We start from the raw sequence: 25,141 nt of genomic DNA on the forward strand, positions 1-25,141 counted from the left end.
CTTGGATTGTGGATTAGAAGGGCTGAGGTTGAACATACAGATTTTAGAGCAGCCTAATGTTAAACAACCCTCTGGAGAGTTCCTGTGGAATTCTGGAAGGCACTTTGTGACTTTCAGCTTGTTCCAGGTAGGCCAGGCCAACGGAGGCATTTCAGTGAGAAACCATTCCAGCTACTTTAAATGAAAGAATTAATGATAGTTTTTGGATTGATTATACAATCAGTGGGAAAATAGAAGAAATAATTTTGGGCTTTGAGGGACTACTTTGAGCTCATATCCCAAAATTCAGTTATCAAGAGATACTGCCTTTCCTAGGATTGGTAAAATTGTCATGATCAGGAAACAGCCATGACCTGGAAGGTTAAGAAAGAGTAGCCACGTGATATAGCCTCATTCTCAATTGTAGTTTTTATTTATTATGGAAATGTTGGTGCAGCTTATTATGTCTGGAGCCAGGAAATGTGCTCTGATTTCAGGAAAGTACACTAGAAAGAAGGAAGTTGGATGAGTCATGTGCTTGTTTACTCTACCCAGCTCAAGAAGGATGATGTGTTTGAAGGAACAACATCTGTGGGGGTCCTCTAGCTATTGGAGAGCATAGCATGTTCCTTGTCTATCATTCTTTGTGTTTTGTTCTTTCATGATGGAAAACTTTACATGTACATATGGTCCAACAATAAAAAGAGCTAAGTTTCATATTGTATAATTTATATAATGTATATAATTATTCAGGGACTACTTTGAGCTCATATAATATACCCAAATGATCAATTGCATTTTTCCCCTTTTCTGGAAGCAATGATATTGGGTTATTTGGGGTGAGGGTTTTAGAAAGGGGAAAGCAAATTTTTTCCTTTAGGAGGTTTAACCTTATATTCCAAATGCTGCACTCCTCCTGGTCATCACTCTAGGTCCTGATTGCCTGGAGAGAGTGTGATTCTGACCCGGGACAGGGAAACAGGGTCACTCAGAAGCTGTGATGTCTTAGTATAAGGGAGGTGTGCTTTTGATATAAGCTGTCAGGTTCTCATTTTAACTAATTTCCACCTTTTGCCCCTGGAATATTCTTTGGCACTAGGATTGCAGATTTTATATGTTGCATTTAATAGGTTAGCTTAATGTAGTTTCATAGATGCTGGTAGAAGATTTGTTATCCTTGGGGTAAAAGAAAAAGGATTTTATTATTTATGGTACTGTAGACTTCATGGATTGGGATATGCGTGTAGGAGTGGGAGGATCCACTCAACCTCCTGGCAGAGGAGAGGGGTCATTTCCCAAAAGAACAATTGTTTACTGGGGGAAAGATAGCTCCACCCACCGCAGATGTCTGACCTTCCCCTAAGCAGGTTCCACAATGCCAGAGAGGGAGAGTAAGGACACTGCTGACTGTTACACAATCTTTGCACATTCAAAAGAGAGAGATTCTTTTCTCCTCCTGTCATACCTTCTACCAGAGAGCTGTAAGTTTCTTAACTTAGCTGTCATAGTCTTCTCCCTTCCAGCAGCTAAGACCTTTTATTTGAACAACCTCAAAATGATTTCAAAATCTATAAACTCTATAATGCATTTTAAACTATTGTCTAAATTATTATTCTTACTTTAATAGTTGCAAAGAATATAAATCTGGCATATGATAAATATTGATCTATCTAAAGAAACCATTAAAAACACTTTTAAAAGGTGTCCAATAGAATCTGAATACAATGTGATTTGACCTCATCCTGTTAAAGACTATGAGCAAGATCTTCTTTAACAATAATTTATTTCTTTTTGTTCTAAAATTTATATTTTCATTCAAGTTTCTCTAGTTAGATTTTACTGCGTTTTTTATATAAAAATGCCTATCTTTTTTTATATAAAAATGCCTATCTTTTCAGATGATGATTGAGAAGCTAATAAAAAAAAAAATGGTGCCAGGTATCACAACAGTAACAGAACTTTGCTGTTTTCTCGGGTTTTGTTTTGTTTTTGTTTTTTTACTTTCCCCCCTTTTTTAAATGGAGTGTGCTGGGTGTGTCTATGATTCTGTTCATATGACTGCAGAACCTGGAAACGCTGTTGCTGCTGCTGATGCAGAACATACTGCTATTATTGGTCTTTTTATATAAATATAAATATATATATATATATATATATATATATATATATACACATATATAGATAATTTGAATTTTTGGAAACTTTAGCTGTGCTGTCAACTTTGGAAAAGTATCCCAGTTTACCGTGTTGAGTTGGCATTGTACAGAAATTAACAGCCATATTGGTCTAGAAATGTTAAACTTAATTTTTTTCCATTTGTACAGGGGTAACGCACTGTATTAAATATGTAAGGTCTTATCTACGTGGGTTTGATTACAGAAACTAATAAAGTATTCTCTAAATAAAAAAAATGCCTATCCTTTAGGGAAAAATCTTCCTATTATTATTTTATAATATAGATGTGTATGGTTATAAGAAAATAATTTTATTCATAAAATCTTTCATTTCTAGTCAAATAAAAAACTGAAGTTTAGTTTGTTTTCTAGGACTCTTAAGTCTCATGTCCATGTCCTGTCTGGTTTTAGTATCAGTCTCATTGAATGAGCTGGGGAGTGTTCTCTCTTCTTTTAAGCTTTGGAGGTAGGTAGCCCATTCAATTTTAATACAATTTATCGAAATGGTTGGATTTATGTCTTTTATTTTTTGCTCTCTGTCACCTCAGTAAAAAACTTCAATTATCTACACCCCACCTTTCCTGCTATCTTTTGGGTTATTTGAACATTAACCATTTGTATATTTTTGTACTATATTGCAGTGATTGTTTTAGAATTATAATATACATTCCTAATCTTTCATACTCTTCTACACTTCATGTCCAATAAAAAGAGCTAAGTTTTATATTGTATAATTAATGTACCCAAATGATCTATTGCACTTTTCCCCTTTTCTGGAAGCAGTGATATTGGGTTATTCGGGGCGAGAGTTTTAGAAAGGAGAAAGCAAACTTTCATGTAAAAAACTTATATCTACATAGCTCTTTTTTAACCCACTTGTTCTTTATATTACATAGATATCATATGTATAACATGTACATATATTTTTAAAAATTCCACCAAAGAGTACTATAGTTTTTGCTTTTAGGAGAAGGTAATATTTTTTATTTAGTCATATATTTGTCATTTCTCTTGTTCTTCCTTTATTTTTTAAAAGTCAAGTTTTCCTGTATTATTATTTTCCCTTTCAGTTTGAAGTATCTATTATTTCTTATAGGTCACAGCTGTTATTGATGGATTTTATTCAAATTTCTACATATGAAATGTAATCATTTCTACATCATTTTTATATTTTTAATTTTTTAAATATATTTTTATTTGTTCTAATTAGTTATACATGACAGTAGAATGCATTTTGACATATACATAAATGGAGTATAACTTCTCATTCATCTGGTTGTACATGATTTACATCATTTTTGAAGGACACTCTTGTTGGATATAGAATTCCAGCCTCAAAGCTTTTATTTTGCAGTAAAGTGAGGGTAGGGGGTATGGAGGTAGAAAGGATAGTAGAGTGAATCAGACATTATTACCTTATGTACATATATGACTACACAAAGAGTGTGATTCTACATTATGTACAACCAGAAGAGTGAGAAATTATACTCCATTTACATAAGATGTATCAAAGTGCATTCTACTTTCATGTATAACTAATTAGAACAAATAAAAAACTGGAAAAAAAAGAGAAGGCGGAATTTTACACATTAAGTTCCAGTTTGCATTTAATCACAAATAAATTAAGCAGATTTACTTTGAAACAAAAAGTAGGTCATCTGTGAACTTTAAAATGGAAAAAAAATGATATTGTTCCATTGTCTGGCCACCATTGTTTCTGAAGAGAAATCCATGGTAATTCAAATCATTGATTCATTGTATATCATGGTTTTTATTCTAACTACATTCAATTTTTTTTTCTTTGTTTGGTATTCATAATTCAGGTTATGATGAGTCCAGGAATAATAATAATGATATTAATAATTATTTTTATCACTATTATTATATTTTTATAATATTCTTATTTGGGGTTAAGTTGTTTTGGGGCAAGAACTCTGAAGGGTCTGAGATTTTACCCTACTTTCAAGCTAACAGGTTAGCCTGCTACATACCATTTCATAGATGTTGGTAAACAGATGACCTTGAGTGAGCAACAGAACTTCACTATTCATGGCACTGCAGTCATCAAGATTCATATTCACTTTGGCTTACCATCCTCCTAAGTCCCATGGTTCAATAGAGCAGCCCAGAAGGATGTTGTACTTATTGTAGATTTGAAACACAGTCCAGTATTTTAAAGGGGGACTAATAATAAACCTGCCCAACTTTTGTTCCCAAGTAGAAATTATGATTTTTTTATAATGGCCATGAAACAAATCTATCCCCTGCTTTAGAGGAAGATACTCTATCATCCAAGGTTATTTGTAATACAAACATCCTTGAAGAGATAATCTGAAATCAAAGCTGAGATAAAGTATGTAGAAATGCTATAGAGAATTGTCTTCTATGAGAACATACTGGGCTTCCCAGATTTGTTAATTTATATCCTTTATCAAAATCACAAATTTTTAAAAAACCACAAATTTTCACTATTTTTTTTTCAAATATTCTATCCAACTATTTTTCTCTTCTCCTTTTGGGGATTCTAACATTATGTATGTGGACTTTTGATAATGTTCTACAGGCCTCTGAGGCTCTGCAAATTTTTAAAAATATTTTTCTCTCTTTACTGAAGATTTTTTTGCTCTGTCATTTCCAATTTCCTATTGAGTTCATCCAGTAATTTTTAAATTTTAGACATTAGTTTTTTTTTCCAATTCAAAATTTCTATTTGGCTATTTTTTATAATGTTGATTCTTCTAAGAACTCTTATCCTTTCATTCACTTAAGGGCATTATTCTTTAATTCTCAGAGCATGGCTATAAAAACTACCTTAAACTCTTTGCCTGATAATCCAACACTTACATCATCTTGGAAATGGCATCTATTTACTGTATCGTAATTCAAGAATTGGCCAAGTTTCCCCAGGTCTTGGCATGTTGAATAAATTTGAATTTTATTCTGGTCAATGTATATGTATCGCATGGGCTCTGGGTCTGGTTATAATCCTCTGGAGAAGGTTGGTATTTATGAGGCAACCAGCTTGACTGGGTCAACATCAAGTGTTCTGTCTTATCTTTGGGGATTAAATCTCAGTTCAGTTCTCAAAATATTTTCAATGCTAGTTAGAGTTTGTTCCACATGAGTAACTTGGGTGTTATTCTGAGATAAGAGCAGTGGTTCAAATCTCAATTTACTCCTCACAAGCCTTTACAACCCTGTTTTGGGTGTCCCACTCATGCTTAGATGAGAAGCAAGACTGAGATTTATGCAGATTAGGGGATCCCTTTTTCTAGCTCTTGATTCCCTTATACTCTCCAGTCTGCAGAATCTACTTTTCCTTATTTCTTTGGTCAGAAATATGGAATTCCCATGGAAGTTTGTCTGCTGCCTCTTGCAAGCCATCTGTGACTGGGATCTACCCTTAGGGGCAAAGTATGAGAAAGAAAAAAATAGGGGCTTTTCCCATAGATTCTTTTCCAAGTTTTCACTTCTCTCTGCAATCTATCTTCTTCTGTTTACAATCTAGAAGCCTTAGTAGTTCTTATTTAGAGCCCACAGACAGTTGACAATAATGTTTTTATGAGCTGCACAGTGCTTATTTCCAGTGCTGGTACTGGAACAGCTCATGTCCCTTAATTGTTTTAATAAGGGTAATAATTTTCACTTTGAGGTGTGTCCTGAGAAGGAAAGTCTGGAATTGGAAAAAGGAAGATTATGATTATATCTTTGATTTTCTTTGTTGACTCTTATACTGGGCCCCTATTTCCATATATTTACCCTTGGCTTTCCAGTGTCTGCCAATAAAAATCTAACTTCAGCCAGTTCTCATCTCTTTGTTAGTATTTCCTCAACTCTGTTAAGAATCCCATTTTCTCAGTAGCCTACTTGAAATTATCAGGTAAAACACATTTGATAAACTAATTCCTTTTAAGGTGCTATTGTCTGATAATGGTTATCTCTTTCCAATACCTGCTTTACAGTATTTTTTGGAAGGGGACTTTGTATTAAATCTAAAGCCTCATCTCTAAGAGTAGAAATCTGGTTTCATCATCAGGTAATTATAGAGATATTTTCATAAATAGGATAATAGAAAACTTTTACCCAAATAATGGCAATAATGGTGATTTATAGGTAATTCCCATATTTGTAATTTTATAATAAGGACCTATATGATAATTATAAGAAATTATACTAGTAATAAAAATAAATATATACTTTAGTAATCAATTAACCTTTTTTACTTTTACTTTTTAAGTTCAGCAGTAAAAAGTAGAAAATTATTCAAAAGCAGCCAGAATTATTCTTGTTATTACCTTTGTGGTGACCTTTAATATGTCATTAAATAATTTTACTAAATGAAAGGAAAATTTTAAATATAATGAACTTTGAAAAATAGCTGAAGGCTTAAATTGAAATTTAAAAATTTTAAAAACTCCATGGATATATTTTCTTATCTCTCCCCCAAGCCACCCACAACTGCTTAAGTAAAATTTCTGAATGCTAATCTAATCTTATAAAATATCTTCTTCATGTTACCAAGAAGTAATGTGTGAAAACAGTAGCCAAGAGCACAGCATTTTGGCAAAATAATCCATTGTTTTAAAATTTTTTATTAGGTGTCATCTTCCCTATGATTTTCCCTGAATTCTCCCAAAAGAATCAAACACTTCACTGTGTGTGTATCTAGAAAACATTTATCATACTATATTCTAAGTTAGTTTAATGGGATTATGAGTTCTTTCAAGTCACACATTCTCTCTTCCTTAATCAATCTTTGCTTCTTTAGAGTCAAAGCAAATCTTAATATAATGGCTGTTTAGAAGAAATATAAAAAGTGAAGAAGCAAAGACAAAAAGGAAAAAAAAAAAGGAGGATGGGCCACACCAGGGTTGTTGTGGTCCATAGGGCCCAAGCATGGGACGGTCAAGTGCCAGACATTGAGGGAAATGGTCCAAAGTAAAGGTTGGAAATCTAAAGCCCCAGGGTCCAGGTAAGAGGAAGACAGTGCATTTGTGTTTACTCTTGGTTAGTAAGGAGGTAAAGGATCATCCATTCAACAAAAGAGGCTGTTTTAGTCAGCTTTTTCCCTCCTGTGACTAAAGGATCTGACCAGAACAACTGTCAGGAGGAAGAGTTTATTTGAGGGCTCATGGCTTCAGAGGCCTTAGTCCATAGAAGGCTGGTTCCAATCCTTGGGGCTCGAGGTGAGGCTGAACATCATGGCAGGAGAGTGTGACAGAGGGAGGCAGCTCACATCAGGAAGCAGAGAGAGAAACTCTACTCTGCAGATACAAATATATACACAAAGCTACGCCCCAATTCCCACTCCCTCCAGCCACACCCTAACACTTCAGTTAATACCTGATTAAGCTAAGGCTATAACCCAATCATTTCTCCTCCAAAATTTCTTGCATTGTCTCACATGTGAGCAGCAGCCTATTGGTATGCCAGGCCTGGTGCAATAATGTGACAGTGATGTCAGGAAGCAGGGCCCCGGGGGAGCAGAGACCCCACTCTCAGTTACTCCTAGGGCCACCACCTGGTCACACTGGGTTCTCAGTGTGCAGACCTTGGATTCAGAGAGATCTTTGCAATACTGAGACTTTTGTGAGGGGGACACCTCACGTCCAAACCATAACAGAGGTAAGTCAGGCAAGGACAGAATCTACCATGGCACAGCATGATCCACTGGGTTGAGGTCCAGGTGGTGAAAGCTCAGAGCCGGGCTAGGTACTCTCAACAGGAAACCATGCACATAGGGAAACTGATTTCCAGGGAATAATCTGACACAGTAGTTGAGGAGGAGTGATGGCTATTGGCGTCCCTTTTGTGCTACTTTCTTTAAAAACAGCCTTTGAGATTCCATTTCACTCACACTTGTAGTCTTGGGCTGTTTGAAAGACTCTTAGGACAAAACAAAACTACTTAAAACAGTAAGCATTTATTAAGTACCCATTTGTGCAGTCAACTATGCAAAGTGCTATGTACTGTGTTAAGGAAAAGCTCAACAAACAAAGAAGCTGCTTGAGGAAAAAGTAATATGGCCTTTGTGTGCATGTGTGTGAGACTTCAACTGGGCTAAAATAACACGTTTAAAGCTTGGCCTGGCAGAAATCCATGTTGTGAAAAAGACTTAAATAACATCGGGGAAAAATTCAACAAAGACTCGAAAATCAATTAAGGTTTAGAGGTTAGGGAGGTAAAGGTTTTTTCCCTTGTGCTTTACACATTTTTCCTTTATCCTTCAAGATACTGGGCTAGATTCTTGTAGTATGATAAATAGAAATTCATCAACCCCATTTGGGAAAGTAGTCTTTCAATCAATTCAGTTAAATAAGTATTTTCAAATGCCTTCCATGTGTCCAGTGTTGCTCCAAGTGTTGTGGAGGATAAAAGGGATCTTGGCATTGTATTGCCTTTGAAAGTTTATTGGGGGAGAACAAATGAAACGGTATGAAAAAGTAATAAGAAAGCTTACAGTAAAGATCTTAAATGCATTCAGCACACAGCCGTTGAAAGCACCAACATATATAACTACCTCTTATTTTCTCAGATTATACCAGTCATGGGGATTAGTCAAGGATTTGGGTGACAATTGCAATGGCTTTTGAATCTAGGCCTTGTTCTCGGTCTTATTCTTTTATTTCTCTTGGGTTCCAGGAAACTCTTGGACTATTTGGTATCATTATCATGGCTTTTATTCTAGTGCTCTGGCTGCCATGGTGTTGGGACTCTGGGCAGTCCTAAGCAGGGCAGGGCTTCCTGCCCTTTAATTAGCAATAAGAGAGAAACAGAGCAGTCTATAAGCACTGGGTGGATGCATTTGAAACAGCTGAAATTGGCATAGAAAGGGAGCAAAGGGTTTTCAGCTTATGTAGGACAGTTGTAATTGACTCTTGTGAGGGTGAGAGAGGATGGACTCTCTTTCTCTAATGTAATAACAGCTCTCAAGGTCAACCCTCAATGGTCAATGGTCTTATCTTAGGTGATTTGAGCTGTTGGTGTTTCAATTTCACAGTAAAGGCTATCAAATAACTTGGAAGATATTCTCCAGGGATGGTGTACTAAACCTTTGATTATAAGGAACAAAGTCATCTGAGTGAAAGGATAGTTATTTCATATAATAAACATGGAAACAAGCTGGGCTTTGTCAGGATGGTGTAGAAACCTAGAAAGCTGATAAAAATGGAGATGGCTACTCTCTATTTCCCTCTGGGTTTCTGAATTTTGCTTCTATTAGCACATCTCTGCTATTCTCTTGTTTCTCTGTGCAATTTAGTTTTCTCTGACAAAGATTTGTGCACACAGTGGTCAGAAATGATTACTTTGGTCTCATCTTTGCATGAACTTTCTTTCTTTCTTTTTTTTTAAAATATTTATTTATTTATTTTTTAGTTTTCGGCGGACACAACATCTTTGTTTGTATGTGGTGCTGAGGATCGAACCCGGGCCGCATGCACGCCAGGCGAGCGCGCTACGCTTGAGCCACCTCCCCAGCCCTTTGCATGAACTTTCAATGGAAGCTTATACTATCTAATCTAGCTCTGTAAGTTCTCAATTCAAACTCTCAGGGCAGCTCCTAATGCCCATGTGTTGATGTGTTTTCTAATTACTGTGGCATATGTAAATGCATGTCCACCAACCTCACCTCTAGGGAAAGTAATGAGCTATAATGGGCTGTGCAGGGATACCTCAAACTACTTACAGAAGTGCTTATGAGTTAATTCACCCATGGAACAATCCTTTCCAAAAATCACTTCTCTAGCTCTTTCTGAAACAGGATGACTCCCTGCTTTTCCTGAGTCCAGAGTTGGAGAGCTCTCTCTTTGCTCAAGGACCTCATGAATTTAACTGCCAAATTCTAAAGTTACTTTTTGAGTTTCCTTAGATAAGTTCTGATAAAGAGCCCTAATGTAAAAAGGAATCCTAGGGAACTTCTTTGATATCCCAGCATTCTGAATGTACTCATGCTGATTTGGACACCAGTGTAACCCTAGTTACATATGTATGGATGAATAAATTGCAATTTCTTAAAAATGGGAAGAAGATAATATGGGAAAGTTAATATGAAAAAGGATTACAAGTGAAGATATCTTTGATATTTTCCCCCATGAGCCTTAAAGACAGGCAATTATTTGGGGACAACTAAAATCCCTCTTGGAAATTAGGGAGTAAGGTTGATTCAATTCATTCAGTGATTATTTCCTGTTGATATATGATGCATCTGATAATGTGTAAAGACCTGTGGCAGTGGAAATGATGTTTCTTGATCTATAATTGACCTCTTTGTATGCAGAATTGGCTTACAACTTGAAATATCCCAGTGTAAAATGAAAACTCAAGTCACTCCTTCAAAAATTAAGATTTCTGAAGTTGATGATGGGGAATTAAAACCACATAGAGGACCATTCTGAGTGTGCCTTTGTGATGGTAGTTTGACGCCACTAAACTGGTCCTGTTTTCTGATCATGGACAGTCCACATTCAACTACTTCCTCCAGTGGTCCATAAGGAAGATTATTGAAAACCCCATTTTCTTTCTATGAAGCAGATATATGATATGATATATCTATACATATATATTAATTCTGCTTTTTCTTCAGAGTGATATTCTGCCACAAGCAAAACTCCTCATGGCTTGTAATTATTTTAAAGAATAAAATTAATAGATTTAATTATGATATATCACAATTTAGTTACAATATTGGATAATCCGAAGTAATTGGTCTTTTGTTAATAAATTAAGCCATATCCTTCATAAGGGTTTTCGGGTTAAACTTCTCCTTTGTGGGGTTTCCTGTTATTGTTTAAAACTTTCAGGTGATGAGTTTATAAACTCCTTAATAGTAAATTGTGCATACAGTTGTTTTTGGTTGAATTTGTATCCTAGAGTATAATAGTCTGCAAAATAGCAACTCAACACATTTTTGCTAAGGAAGACAATTGACTGTTAGTGTTTCAAAAGGATACAGTGATTTGTAATGCCTGAATTTGCAAAATGCAAGTATTTATTATGCAAAACTAGAGGAAAGTGGTTTATCCTGAGGGGAAATGGCAATTTTCTACAAGTTGTATAACGTACCTCAAAATAATTTAAGTAATAAGTTTCATCCCAGGATTTTCATTAACTCAAGCAGCAAGTGTTATAAAATACATCAGGCTGATGATTTATTATAAAAATTCTAGATTTGTTAAAGAAAGAAGGGCATATATAAAATATTTAAAGGACAGGTTTCTAAAGAGAGAATAAGGTTTCTGAACATTATTCATCAAAATTATGATAAAATCATCCTTTGTAGCATCAATATTTGGCCTGAAATTTAATATATGATTATACTGTGAAGGTCATTCTCTCTTTGAGCTTCTCACCCAGTGTATCTTTCCTTCTGAATCCCTCTGAGAGGCTCCCATGGATCCAGGCTATGCTCTCTGCAGGGCTGTCTCACACTCTCCCATTTGCTTTTGCCACTGTGACAGGGACAAGGAAGCTGTTATTTCAGGTGCTGGCAGAAATTACAGCCCTGGGTACTCAGGCCTGCCATTCATAAGCATCTTCAACCTTGCTTAATTCCTGAACTAGTGGAAGCCTGATTGGCAATACACTAAGGGTCCCTTTCCTACCAAGGGAACAATCTGTTTATAGTAGTCTGTTACTCTGTAATCATCATCTGGTATACCCCAGAGATTCAGTTTGCATCTATTCCTCTTTTTCTCTTCCCAATCCCCTTGTAAGTGTTGCTAGTCTGCTGTACAGATCTCCTGCCTGATAGACATTTAACTTTTGGTTTCCACCCTAGTTTTCTGCTGGGTCTGGATCCTATGTCATAAAGTTAGTTGGAACTGAACTTTATTTCCAAGATTCTGCCAGGCTCTTTTATCTGGGACTGGATCTTATTTCAAGCATTCTTTAGAGGGACTTGAATATCAAGTCTAGTCTGTCTCTACCTCCCTCCCACTTGACTGGACAACTCTTTCATGACATTCTTCTGTGCTCTTTCCCCTGCCTGTTGGAACTGATGTCTGCAATGTGCACCATGCCTGAATACACTTAAGCTTTCTATGCTTCAGCCAGATTGCTGATTTCCCACGGTGGCCTCCCCTTCTTGATAGCCCAGAATGTCATTAAGGTTCAGCCAAGTATAATAGGAACCAGGAAATTTATTGAGATCAATCATTAGTTATAGTTGCTTAATAAAAGTGCTTCAGGTTTGATCTGAGTTGAGTGATTATAACCAAGTTGATCTTTACTGTTGACCAAAAATATATATGAAATATACTCCATCTATTGGCAGGCAAGTTCCTATGGGTTAACAAAGAATAGAAAGTACAATTATGTAAGCACTTTTCAATTTACCTTTCTCCCTCTTATGGGGTAAAAACTATCCTTTCTTCTAGTCACAGAGGCTGATCCACCTTCTTCTGTAGTTCAGAGAGACAAAGAAGGAGTCCAGGAGACTAAGAAGTTCTAGAGTTGACATAGGGCTTCTGTTCTTTCTTGGTGGCTCTCAACCTGCTCCAGATCTCCAGTCAGGAGAAACTGAGTTTTCTGTTTCCAGTTGACAACTAAGGACTTATTTTCCTTTATGTCGTTCTTCTCACCCTAAGCCTGGTCAGAACCAGACTTCTTCCCAAAGTCAACTGGTTATTACTCTGCCACTGAAGGGTGATTTCAGCATCTACCGCATGCCATGTAGTGCTGGCTCTTTTGTTCCCTGGATCATAGGCACCTTTTTCCATGTCAAAACTATTTTTAGATTCCACTTAAGAAAGAACAGAAAACTTTCATTATAAAGTGTAGTAAGTAATAGTTAGCTGTTATCTTTTTATATCATATATGTGGGTGTATACAATATATATATATACAAAATACATATAAATGCATCTATCAAATATCACTTACAATCTATATGTATCATACTTGCAAACAAAAAGTATATAAGTTTTTTCATAAAGTACTAGATAAATAAGCAAAACAATCATTAGACTAATAAATCATAATGTAAATTAGGAGATGAGAAAATTGGAAAATAGAGATAATTTGGCGAAAGACATAGGAACATTGGCCATAATTCAGAATGAATTTTCTCTCTAAGCTTTCTGGCCATATGACAATAAGATCAGGTTTATAGATATTGTTTTGTCTTTATCAAAGGAAACACACTTTCAAAATAAGAGGTAAAATGATAAATATATAATCTACATTGAGAAGAATTTATCTCATACATCTTGTTTTATAAGGGTTAATGTATGTGTGTATTACACATTTCTACATGTTAGATCTATTTGAATCTGCAATATGTATACGGGGTAAAAATGGGAGTTCATAATCTGCTTGGATCAAATGTATGAAATATGATATGTCAAGAGCTTTGTAATGTTTTGAACAACTAATAATAAAAAAAGTAGAGACTATATATTTAGTGTATGCATGTATATATGCATATATATGATTTATTTTTTAAATTTTAGAGGGGAATAATTGTTTAATTCAAAAAAGAATGTTAAAAGGCATTTAGGTGGTGTTCATTGCTCCTTGATCTCTTCATGTGAGACCACTACTAACACTGCCTTTGGTGCCATGTTTTTCTCTGTAGCATATAGAACACTCTTTCCCAAGTAGTGTTCCAAGTAGTAGAGCCATTCCTGCTATTTTCTAGGCAAGATTTCTAGGGATTTGAAAGCATGCCTAGTTCTGAAACTTGTATGGTGAATCAGTGACTCCTCAGGTCTTAATATTACTCACAGCTGAAGTCACACTGGATTTGACATTTGGGTACAGACAGATTCTTGTTAGTAATTATTTATCACTGGTCTTAATGTTATCCTCTTAGCACTGATTTTGTACTTCAGGCTGGCCTTGGCAGCCAAATTGACTGCTGTCATGAAGTTGTATGGATGTATTTTTCTACTCTGGGTTAGTGACATAACCAAACAGGCTTTCTTTGGGTTAAAGAGAAAACTTTGAATGACAAGTTAATCTCAGTACTTTAAAATTATTTTTTGCTTGCTTTCTTATAGGATGCAAATACCTCACTGGGGATTTCTTTGTTGATGGTTCTTTTATTCTTCCAATACTTAATAAGATGTCATTAGTAGAATTGATTTTCTGTTAGAACACATTTTAATCTCTGCATGACCGTATTGCTTCTGGGAAAAGAGAAAAATATCCATTCACTGGAGTCTAGGGATACATGAAAATGAAGAAAATAGAGAAAGGCCTATCTATTGTCCTCCAAAAGGTACCATAATATTAATATTGAAGAGAGTATCAGCTAATATTTAGGGATAAAAATCAATAGTATCATACCTCCATTTATTTCATTTTTTTATATATTTATGAAGTATTTGATCAAAGCAGTTCAGCCATGAAGTAAGTATTCAAAGAACTTAGACATTTAGAGGTATTTAGCTGGGGGTGAAAATGATATGTCAATAGGTATTGGACTTCTCCCCATATTGGAGTATTTATGATTTTGGATTGTCCTTCTCACGACTTGCCTCCCTTAGCCAAAAGGACTGGAAGTTGATTGTAAATGTAAGGATGAGAGGAAAACTTTAAAGAAAAAAGTAGATAAAAGCCAATCAGATAATTAGTCTACAGTATGGTGTGGACACTACCTGATTCTCGACTCACTTTCCCATCTCAGCCCCGAATTGCTTTACCCCTTCTTTTTCTTATTTTAGTAAATGGCATCTTTATTCCGTGAATCAGGATGAAAACTTTGCTGTCATCTTTTATATTAACACATATTAATTGTACATGTTAAGGGGATTCAGAGTGAGAGTTTCACGCAGATATGCAGGGTTTATCGATCAAATCCAACCATCCATCTTTCACCCTCACAGGTTGCTTGTGCTTATTCCACTAAAACATAAAATATACATCATGTATATTTATAAATACAGATACATGTACGAACATGCAGCTCTGAGAAATTAATTGCACCTGTAGGGTTCATGGTTGCTTCTCTTAGAATTCTTCTAATATCTTCTGTACTCCTAGATCTTCTGCTCCCTGGTGTCCTGCTCCTGGCAGCCCCTGACTTTGCCTGTCTGTCCTGGCCGGTGCTTGCCTCGTGTGCACTTGTTCTGTTGATCAATGTAGACAACCAACCTTTATCCTACCACCTCAGATAAAATTTTGTTATTTACATGCTGCATTCATCAAAGTGGCAGGCAAGCAACTATTCCTTCCCCTGTAGACTATTTTTAAACCTTTTTTTCCAGCCTTCATGGTCCCACCTTCTTTCTTTCTTGGGCCAAGAGAGGACATTTCAGAAACTTTCCTAGCATAGATTATTTTCAGTCATTCTTGTCTGCATATCATGTCTCACATGTCTGTGAAATCTATAGATGTTTAAACATGCCAGTATTCATTTGATTCCTGATACTCCCTTAAGAGGAGAATTAGAGAATTGGAATATTCAGCACAAATTAAAGACAAGGGCAGACAGTTGAGGGAGATATTATATATGGAGTTGAATTCATGCTAAGGTATCGATGACTGATGCTGATCTTTTCTCTGGTTGTGTGGATGGTGACAAGTGAAGGCAAATACAGAGAGAAGAAGGGAACTGAATATCCTTAGAGGAAATATGGGGATAATAGGAAGAAGGAAATTTGGGATGAGGTGGGAAAGAGGCAAGCCCAGAACTTGAGAAACTTCACCAGTTTTGTTACTTCAAAACGATGTCTGAAACAGCTGTGCATGAAATATAAAGAGATTTTAGATTATCCTTCTCATGACTTGCCTCCCTTAGCCAAAAGGATTTGAAAATTGTAAATATAAATATTACAGGAAAACTTAAAGTATAAAGAAGATTAAAACCACTGGATAATTTGTCTACTGTATGGTATAGATACTACCTGATTCTCTACTCACTTTCCCATTTCAGCCCCGATTTGCTTTACCCCTCTTTTTCTCTTTCCAGTAAATGGCATTTTTATTCTGAGAATCAGGATGAAAACTTTGCTGTCATCTTTTTTATTAACACATATTAATTGTACATGTTAATGGGATTCAGACCACACAAGTATGCAGGGTATGCTATTCACATCCAACCATCCATCTTTTACCCTTACAGTTTGCTGTTATCTTGTGCTTATCCCACTAAAATATTTTTATTTTTCTTATATTTACTAATTATTCCTTTTTTAAGATCTCCACGTTTATTGAATGAGTAAATTAATTGACAAGCAAGAGGGTGACCTTCTTGGAAAATAGTCATAAACTAGAACCAAGTAATTAGAATGATGATACGGTTAAGACAAGGGTAAACAGCAAACAATTGCAGCATTTGTAAGATGCTGAGTATGAAAACCATGTGGTACCTAACTCTATGTACTGCCTACTTTTCTTGATCAGGCAAGAGGTATCACCATCTAGTGGACTAGAGGCCAGAAATCGTAGCCTGAAGGGTCCCTGAGGGAAGCCAACTCCCATGTAGAAGGTGATTTATCATCCCTGATGATAAATCCAGGGAAGCATTAGCAGCTTCTTGAACCACAGAGTCTGATGAAATAGATTGCCAGGCAGAGGCTTTACTGAGGACACTCATAACACAAGCACTTAAAATAACAAAGGTGAATTCAGCAGTGATAGTGGATAATGCCAACAAATTCCATCAGAACTGTAGGTAAGGAGACAAGTTTCAAGCCAGAGTTCCATGTTGACAGAGTAGCTTATAACTTGGTCTGATACCCCCATAAACAGTGGTGGTGGCCCCCTGGGGATATCCTACAGCTTGTGCTATTTGGAACAATGGGACGAGTATACTGATGATAGAAATTATCCGTTAAATATTTACTTGTATAACGTGAAACCATATGAGCCTGGCAGTCAGAGAAGTTCCTCTGTCCTATTCAGGTAAAGGACAGACTTGAAATGCACCACTAAGTATATTATATATAAAATGAGCCAATAAGCATATGGTGTATAGAATTTGGGAGACCATGAGTGGCAAGACTTTTACAGAAGCATGAGAAGTGTGAGTTTCAAATTCAAGATGAATTTAGGAGACACGGGAGGATTCAGCCTCAGCTGAGATGAAAGAATCAGAAAATACAATCCAGGAAGGAAATTGAAAGTTGAATTAGTAGTAGCTGTTTCCAAATTTATAAAGGGCTCTTTTGCAGAGAATAGGGAACTACTGTTTTTAACTTGGGTCTTTGAAATGCTCATCATGGTCTATTGCTCTGAAACTCACACCCATCTTATAGAACAGTTTTTGACTACATGATAGTTCAGTTCTGCTGCCTGGAATATCCTTCATCTCCCTTTGGGGTGCAGCAAAACATTTCTATATCAAGGCAGGTTAACCCTCAATCCTTGTAGAAGAACAGGTGCTTTGTGCTCTTTCCTTCCATGGTGCTGTACTTGTTTATAGGATCACTGTGGCACATTGGCCTGCTGTAGTACTTTGAAGACCCGCTTTCCTGACAATCTGAGAGGTTTCATATAGGCAAGTATTGCCTATTAGTTTCTGCCTTACTTTGGCACAGAGTAGACTTTTTAGCAAATTTTACCTTCTGTACAAGGTCTTTCCACTGCCCCAATTTTAAAGTAATGATGCCTCTACTAACATTTTGTTTGTAGATCTTCTGTTCCATTTTTCCCTGTCTGTGCTGCCTTAGAACTACTTGGATTTAAGTGGGAGCCCCCAAGGGCTGACATTATTTCTCATCTTGTATTCCCTGGTGTGCTTAGTACACTAGCTAGTCCCTAGTGGATATTCAAAAACATTTTTTTTAAGCTGTTCTGAAGGAGATATTGACTTAGGCTTCTAAAGAAAACCTCGTAGGTGAGAAATTGCCTGTTTGTGGTGTTTTTAAGCATTGGTTTATATATCAGAATATACCTAATTTATTTCCTGAAGATTTGTTAACTAAAAAATGGAGTAAGTTCATGTCTTTCAAGGGGAGTTGTGACCTTCTAAGTCATGATCTTATAAGTCAGCTTGTCTTCTGTTCAAAATTTAGTTTTTCCTATACTTTCATATCTGATTTTCAGAATTGTCTTCGCACTGTGCCTTAATCAATCATTTCAAGTATGTTAATCCAAAACATGAATATGAAGTTTTATGAAGAGAAATTCAGACACGTCAAGGGCTATTACAACCACAACAAGTTAAGCCACAAATGTTATGGTGCAAAATAAAAATCTCATAAGATCCAAAGGACTGAATTGCTATAGTGGGATTTTAGGCATCTACAAGAAAGGGAATAGATTTGATGATGAAAGTTGGTCAAGTAAGCATGAAAACAGGCTTTTGTGGTGCCACTGTGAAACTGAAGGACTTTTTACACATAAAGCCAATACAGTAATGAGTACACCACAGAACCTGGGTAAGACCCCAAAAGCAGAGGGGGATAAAAGCAATAATAGACAACTTTTATATTAAAAACTTTTATGTAGCAAAGGAAATAATAAACAAAGTGAAGAGGTAACCTATATCACAGGAGAAAATATTTGCAAACTAAATATCGGACAAGGGGTTGATAGCCAGAATACATAAAAACTCCACAAACTCAGTGGCTAATAAAAACAAGTATTTTTAATTAAAAATGTGCAATAGCCCTACGTAGACATTTCTTAAAAGAAAACATATTAAAGGCTAGTATATGAAAAATGCTCAGTATCACTAATCATCAGGGAAATGTGAATCAAAACCAAAATGACCTATCTCTTCACCCTAGTAGGAATGACAGTTATCAAGAGACTAAAGATAACAAGTACTGGTAAGGATGTGGAAAAAAAGTAACCCTTGAATATTGTTGGTAGAAATGTAAGTTAGTTCAGTCATTATGGAAAAACAGTAGGGAGATTGCTCAAAAAATTAAAAATAGATCCAGGAATTCCACTCCTGGGTATGTATCCAAAGAACATTAAATCAGTATGTTAGAGACTTCTCCCATGTTCATTGAGGAGTATTCACAATAGCCAAGAAATGGAAAGAAAGTTTCAATTGATAAGTGGATGAAGAAAATGTTTCATATATACCCATCAAAATAATATTGAGCCATAAAAAAGAATGAAATCTTGTCATTTGTGACAACATGAATGAATTGGAGATTGTTATGTTAAGTGAAATAATCTAGCCTAATAAAGACAATGGAATATTACTCAGCAATAAAAGAGAATAAAATCATGGCATTTGCAGGTAAATGGATGGAATTAGAGAAAATAATGCTAAGTGAAGTTAGCCAATCCCCCCAAACCAAATCCCGAATATTTTCTTTGATATAAGGAGGCTGATTCATAGTAGGATAGCGAGAGGGAGCATGGGAGAAATAGACAAACTCTAAATAGGGCAGAGGGGTTGGAGGAGAAGGGAGCGAGCATAGGGTAATTAATGAGGGTGGAATGTGATGATTATTATCCAAAGTACATGTATGAAGACAAGAATTGGTGTGAGTACACTAAGTATACAACCAGAGATATGAAAAATTGTGCTCTAAATATGTAGTAAGAATTGTAATGCATTTTGCTGTCATATATAAATTAAAAACATTACATAATAAAAAAAAGACAAGCACCACATGATCTCACTCATATGTAGAGTCTAAAAGCTGACCTCATGAGGGGAGAAGGGTGACTACCAGAGTCTTGGGAGAGTGGCGCTTCGGGATGGAGAAAGTTTGATCCCTGTGTACTGAGTAACAGACAGAAACAGGAAGTTCCCGTGTGCTTTTGCATGGTAGGTGACTATAGATAAAATAATAATGTACCTTTATTTAGAAAAAGTGGAAGCAAGGATTTTGAAAATTTTCACCATGAAGAAATGACAAACGTTTGAGGAGACACATATGTTTAATCTGATTTAAACATTACACAATGTATATTTGCTTGAAAACATTACATGGTACCCCAATAATATATATGATTTTAATGTATCTGTTAAAAAACTAAATGTAAATGAAAACCAGTCCAATGGGTGAACAGACACCTATCCTTCTTGTATAGGATAAAAAACAATTATGCTATGTTTTCCTTTTGGGAAATTAATGTCCTTTCTTCAGAAGAGACCTATGATTAAACCATAAAATGTAGAGCAGTCTTCAGTCTTTTTGCAGCCCTGCTTGCTCTATATTTTTGCTCACAATAAGTCACTCAGTCAACCTTACAAAATAGTTTTATAATGGACTCTGATCCTCTATATCATAATTTTATTTTTCCTCTTCTCTTTGTTCTAATTTTAGACTTAATATTATATCAAGGCAGCTTTTTCTCCCTGGAAGAATGTGAAACACAAGCTTTGCCTCTGAGGCCATTGGGAAATTCCCTCCTATTCCTAATATGTGAATAGTTTACTTAAAGTACAAAAGAAAACAAGGAAAATATCTCTTTGGTTGTTATTTTTAAATTTTTTTTAGTTGTAGTTGGACACAATACCTTTATTTTATTTACTTATTTTTATGTGGTGCTGAGCATCGAACCCAGGGCTTGGAAAAGCTAGGTGAGCACTCTACTGCTGAGCTACAACCCCAGCCCTGGTCATTGTTTTTGAAAATCTTATTGAATTGGAGTAAAGTTCTTTAAATTTTATTTTATATATCACATAAATTTATTTCCCTTCTCTTATCCATGTCCCGTTTTGCACATTAGTCTTCCAGATACTATATGCATTGTCACTGACTGAAGGTAATATCCAGTACCTCTGCAGCAGAGATACAGCATGGACTTTTCTTTTTTGTTAGTGCTTTCAAGTGGAAGATTAAGACATTTTAGTATTCAAGAATTGTACTGACTATAAACCAGAGATTCCTTGAGTTCGGTTTTATTTTAAATATGGCTTTTTTTCCCTTGATAATATATTCTAAATCAGTTAGCTGAAAAAGAAAATATTATACAAATGAATTTGTTTTGGCAATGCACTGGGAGCTCTTCATTTGGTACATGGCCCTCTTTGTTAATCAACACAAGTTCCATATTTTCATTAAGAATTTGTATTTCTTCATAATTGTACTAAATTGCAACACAGCTACCTTTCCATGATGCACCTCACACCAATGAAGCTCCTCTCTCAAGAGCATGATGATGTTGATTGTTGGTTTTTGTCTTACAGGAAAGTTCAAGAAGTACATGTTTTACACATATGGAAGTATGTATCTTTCTTTAGCTCCTGGCCATTTGAGGATAGTTTGATTTCAAGGTCATTTCTGTTTTAGTCAGCTTTTTCATCACTGTGACCAGAAGACCCATCAAGAACACCATAGAGGAGGAAAAGTTTTTTGGGGGCTCACAGTTTCAAAGGTCTTTATCCATAAATGGCTGATTCTACTGCCCTGGGCCCAGGGTGAGATAGAACATCACCACCAAAGAGTGTGGCAGAGGAAAGCAACTCAGGACACGATCACCAGCAAACAGAGAGAGACTATTCTGCTCAACAAGGACAAAATATCAACCCCAAAGACATGTCCTGAGTGACCCTCTTTCTCCAGCCACACACTACGTGTTCGTAATTACCACCCAGTTAATTCCTATTGGAGGATCAATGCACTGATTGGGTTAAGGCTTTCTTGACCCAATCATTTCACCTGTAAGCTTTCTTGCATTGTCTCACACATGAGCTTCTGGGGGACACACCATATCTGAACTGTAACAAGGTCCTTCTCTTCAACAGAAGTTGTATTTGTTTGTTTTATATTATGGAGGCATAGGCTGTACTATTTATCGTTGTTTTCCAAATGTCTAGCAGAGCTTGAGGAATTAGTAGGAATTTCATGGTGTACTCCATGAATGTATGAAGATCGTGTTTTTCATTCTCATAATCCTGTTTTTTATGTAGGAGCTATCTATCCTTGCTGATCTAGATCACAGTGATTAAGAACAAGAGTTTTGGCATCAAGCAAGCCTAGATTAACTATTGACTTTTGTGAAGTTACTAAACACTCCTGTAAACCTCAACCTCTACATCCAAAAATTGATAAATGGTGTGCTTCATATAAAGCCCTTTGAAGTGTTTGGCACATAATAAACTCATGATAGATAGGCTTTATTATGAGCAGTGGATTTTATAGGACATTTGCTTGCCTTGTTGCATACAAAAATCTACTTCTATGAAATACAGAGCATCCAAACGAGTCAGAGTCCCCCCCCCCATTTTCTGTGTTACATAAAAAGAGCAGTCCCTTCCTGATCCCAAGCTATTATTTTATTCTTTAATGAAGACCTCTTTGTATCTCTCTGGAGCAATGAATAAAGGTCCCATTAAGAGATTATATATATGACGAACTGTACTGTTTCTTGGAAAAAGACATGATGGGTGAAGAGAAATTTGAGTCCTACTGTGTTAAAGATAAAGGTGAAAGGTCATTCTGAATATGATGCTTCCAGCAAGTCAGTCAGCCCCCACACTGAGTTCTAGGGTATAGCCCTTAAAGAAGAATGAACAAATACCAGTAAGTGGATGGAGTTAGAGAAGATAATGCTAAGCGAAGCTAGCCAATCCCCCCCAAAAACAAATGCCAAATGTTTTCTCTGATATAAGGGGGGTGACTCAAAGTGGGGTAGGAAGGAAGAGCAGAAGAGGAAGATTACCTCTAGATAGGGAATAGGGGTGGGAGGCTAAGGGAGGGAGAAGGGGAATAGCAAGGATGGTGAAAGGAGACGGCCATCATTATACAAAATACATGTTTGAAGATGTGAATTTGGTGTCATCATACCTTATATACAAACAGAGATATGATAAATTGTGGTATAAAGGTGTATTAAGAATTGTAATGCAAAAAAAAATCAATAATGGAGCTCAAGTATAATGGCATAATTTAGCGTGAACATACTTTATATACAGAGTTATGAAAAATTGTGCTCTGAATGGATAATTATGAATGTAATGCATTCCACTATTGTCATGTATGAAAGAAAAAATAGCTAAAAGCAAACATTAAAAACACCACTTCTCCAAAATCCCCAGGAGTTCTTGAAAACATCAGATGTCATTAGCAGCATTTGTAGACAAGGGTATGATCTGAAGAGATGGTACCATCAGGAGGACTAACTAGCTCAGGCCAGCAGCCTGGTAGAGATGTCTTCAGCCTCCCAGCCTGCTTGTCTGCCCTAGATACACTGTCTGCATCACCACTGCTGTTTTTGTATTGCCAAGGGGTAATATGACAGCAAGTAACATGACAGCAAGACAGTGCAACAAGAGGTTGCCAGCCACATGGTGACTAAGAACATTAGATCATATGTGTAGGAACATTAACTAACAGTCTTCTAGATATATTGGTGAAAAGTTTGAGGGAAAACTTGAGTTCCCACAACATTGTAAACACCTCAATATAAAATAGAACTTTTGGATTCTGAGTGTGACCTTATTTTGCCTGGAGACTATAAGGCATAGCGTATTTTGAGAGGAAGTAATTTAATATAAATTGTGGTTAGCAACCATTCCAAATATGATCTTGACTTGATATTAATTTAGTGTCATATTAATTCCTGTGTGTCCAAAGTTCTTGATTATCATTACTGAAAAAAAATTAATTAACAAAATTAATATTTCATTTGGAAGAAAGCACAACTAATATTTTAAGGCTGTGCTATGAATTTATTATTTTGTTCTATTGAATCAATTATAAAGTTCCTACTGAGAAATCTTCAATAGAAATCTTATTGTCATAAGCCCTAGCTTTAGAGGGGGGAAGGAAATTATGAATCACCTGCGATTTGTTGTAGTGGTTCTATATCCTCTTTGGATTATCTTTATTAGGCAATGTTCAAGAAGAGTGACTGGATTAAAACATTTTGATTTTACAGAAAGTGGAAAAGCATGGCATTATGATGTTGTACTTTGTTGCTTCTTTCTAAAGTTTGGAAACTGACAGTGTATAATTCTTATTTAATCAGTTTTTTTTTTTTCTGCTGTGACTGAAAGACCCAACCAGAACAATTATAGATGAGGAAAAATTTCAGTGGTCTCAGTCCCCATTCCTTTGTGCTGAAGGGGAGGCAGAACATTGTGGTGGAAGAGTGTGGCAGAGCGAAGCATCTCACATGATGATTAGGAAGGAAAGAGAGAGACTCCACTCCCCAGATACAAAATATATATCCTTAAACATGCCCCCAATGACCCACCTCTTCCAGCCACACCCTACCTGCCTTCAGTTTCTACTCAGTTAATCCCTACCAGGAATTAATTCACTGATTGGATTAAAGATCTCATAACCCAATTATTTCTCCTCTAAACCTTCTTGCATTTTCTCACACATGAGCTTTTGGGGAACACCTCACATCCAAATTATCACATATCTTTTTATTTTATAAAAGTTTTTCCATCAGTGAATATTTTTGATATGAGTCACCATGGATTTCATAGAGCTATAAGTTTTATTATGATGATTTAATTTAATAGCTCAATCAGTATTTTTTAAAAGAAAATTTGTAAATCTTAGTCCTACCTGAACTGAATGATTCTTTGAATAAACTTATTAGAGTTATTTGTGCTTTACTATATTGCAAATATAGCAACCTTAAATCTTAATAACATAACATACATTTGATTAGCACAATTCCATGTATCTATGTATAAACACATATGGAGAGATAGAAATAATTTTAGAAAGATAAACTTGGAGATATATATATATATATATATATATATATATATATATATATATATATATATATATATGGTTTGGATTCATGGTATCTCCCAAAAACTGATGTATGAGACAATGCAAGAATGTTCAGAGGTGAAGTGATTAAATTACAAAAGTTGTAACTTGATCAAAGGCTTAATTCACTGATATGGATTAACCTGGTGTTAACTGTAGGCAGGTGGGGTGTGACTGGAGGATGTAGGTTACTGAGGGTGTGACTTTGAGGTATATGAGTGGAGCTCTCTCTCTGCTTCCTGATTTTCAAGTTCTGAGCTGCTTTCCTCCTCCATGCCTTTCTACCGGGATGCTCTGTATCACCTCAGACCCAGAGCTATAAAGTCAGCCATCTATCGACTGAGACCTCCCACATTTTGAGCCCCAAATTAACTTTCCCTCCTCTGTTGTTCT

At 35.9% G+C, this 25,141-nt stretch overlaps 1 long non-coding RNA gene across 3 annotated transcripts in view; it reads left to right on the plus strand.

Annotated features, from left to right (window-relative positions):
* Positions 1–24,671, plus strand: part of LOC124108570 (uncharacterized) — a 36,293-nt gene extending 11,622 nt beyond the window's left edge. The window contains exons 7-8 of one of the 3 annotated variants that reach the window (XR_009228833.1): positions 2,526–2,619; positions 21,199–22,705. This is a non-coding gene — a long non-coding RNA (uncharacterized LOC124108570). Of the gene's footprint in view, positions 1–2,525; positions 2,620–21,198 lie in introns of all 3 variants that reach the window. The other 2 variants (XR_006856725.2, XR_009228834.1) reach the window with 2 other exon arrangements.
* Positions 24,672–25,141: the final 470 nt, after the last annotated feature.

This window comes from Marmota monax, unplaced genomic scaffold (genome assembly GCF_021218885.2).
Source record: "Marmota monax isolate L192 unplaced genomic scaffold, Marmota_monax_Labrador192_F-V1.1 WCK01_AAM20220418_F8-fsc00140, whole genome shotgun sequence".
NCBI lineage: Eukaryota > Metazoa > Chordata > Mammalia > Rodentia > Sciuridae > Marmota > Marmota monax.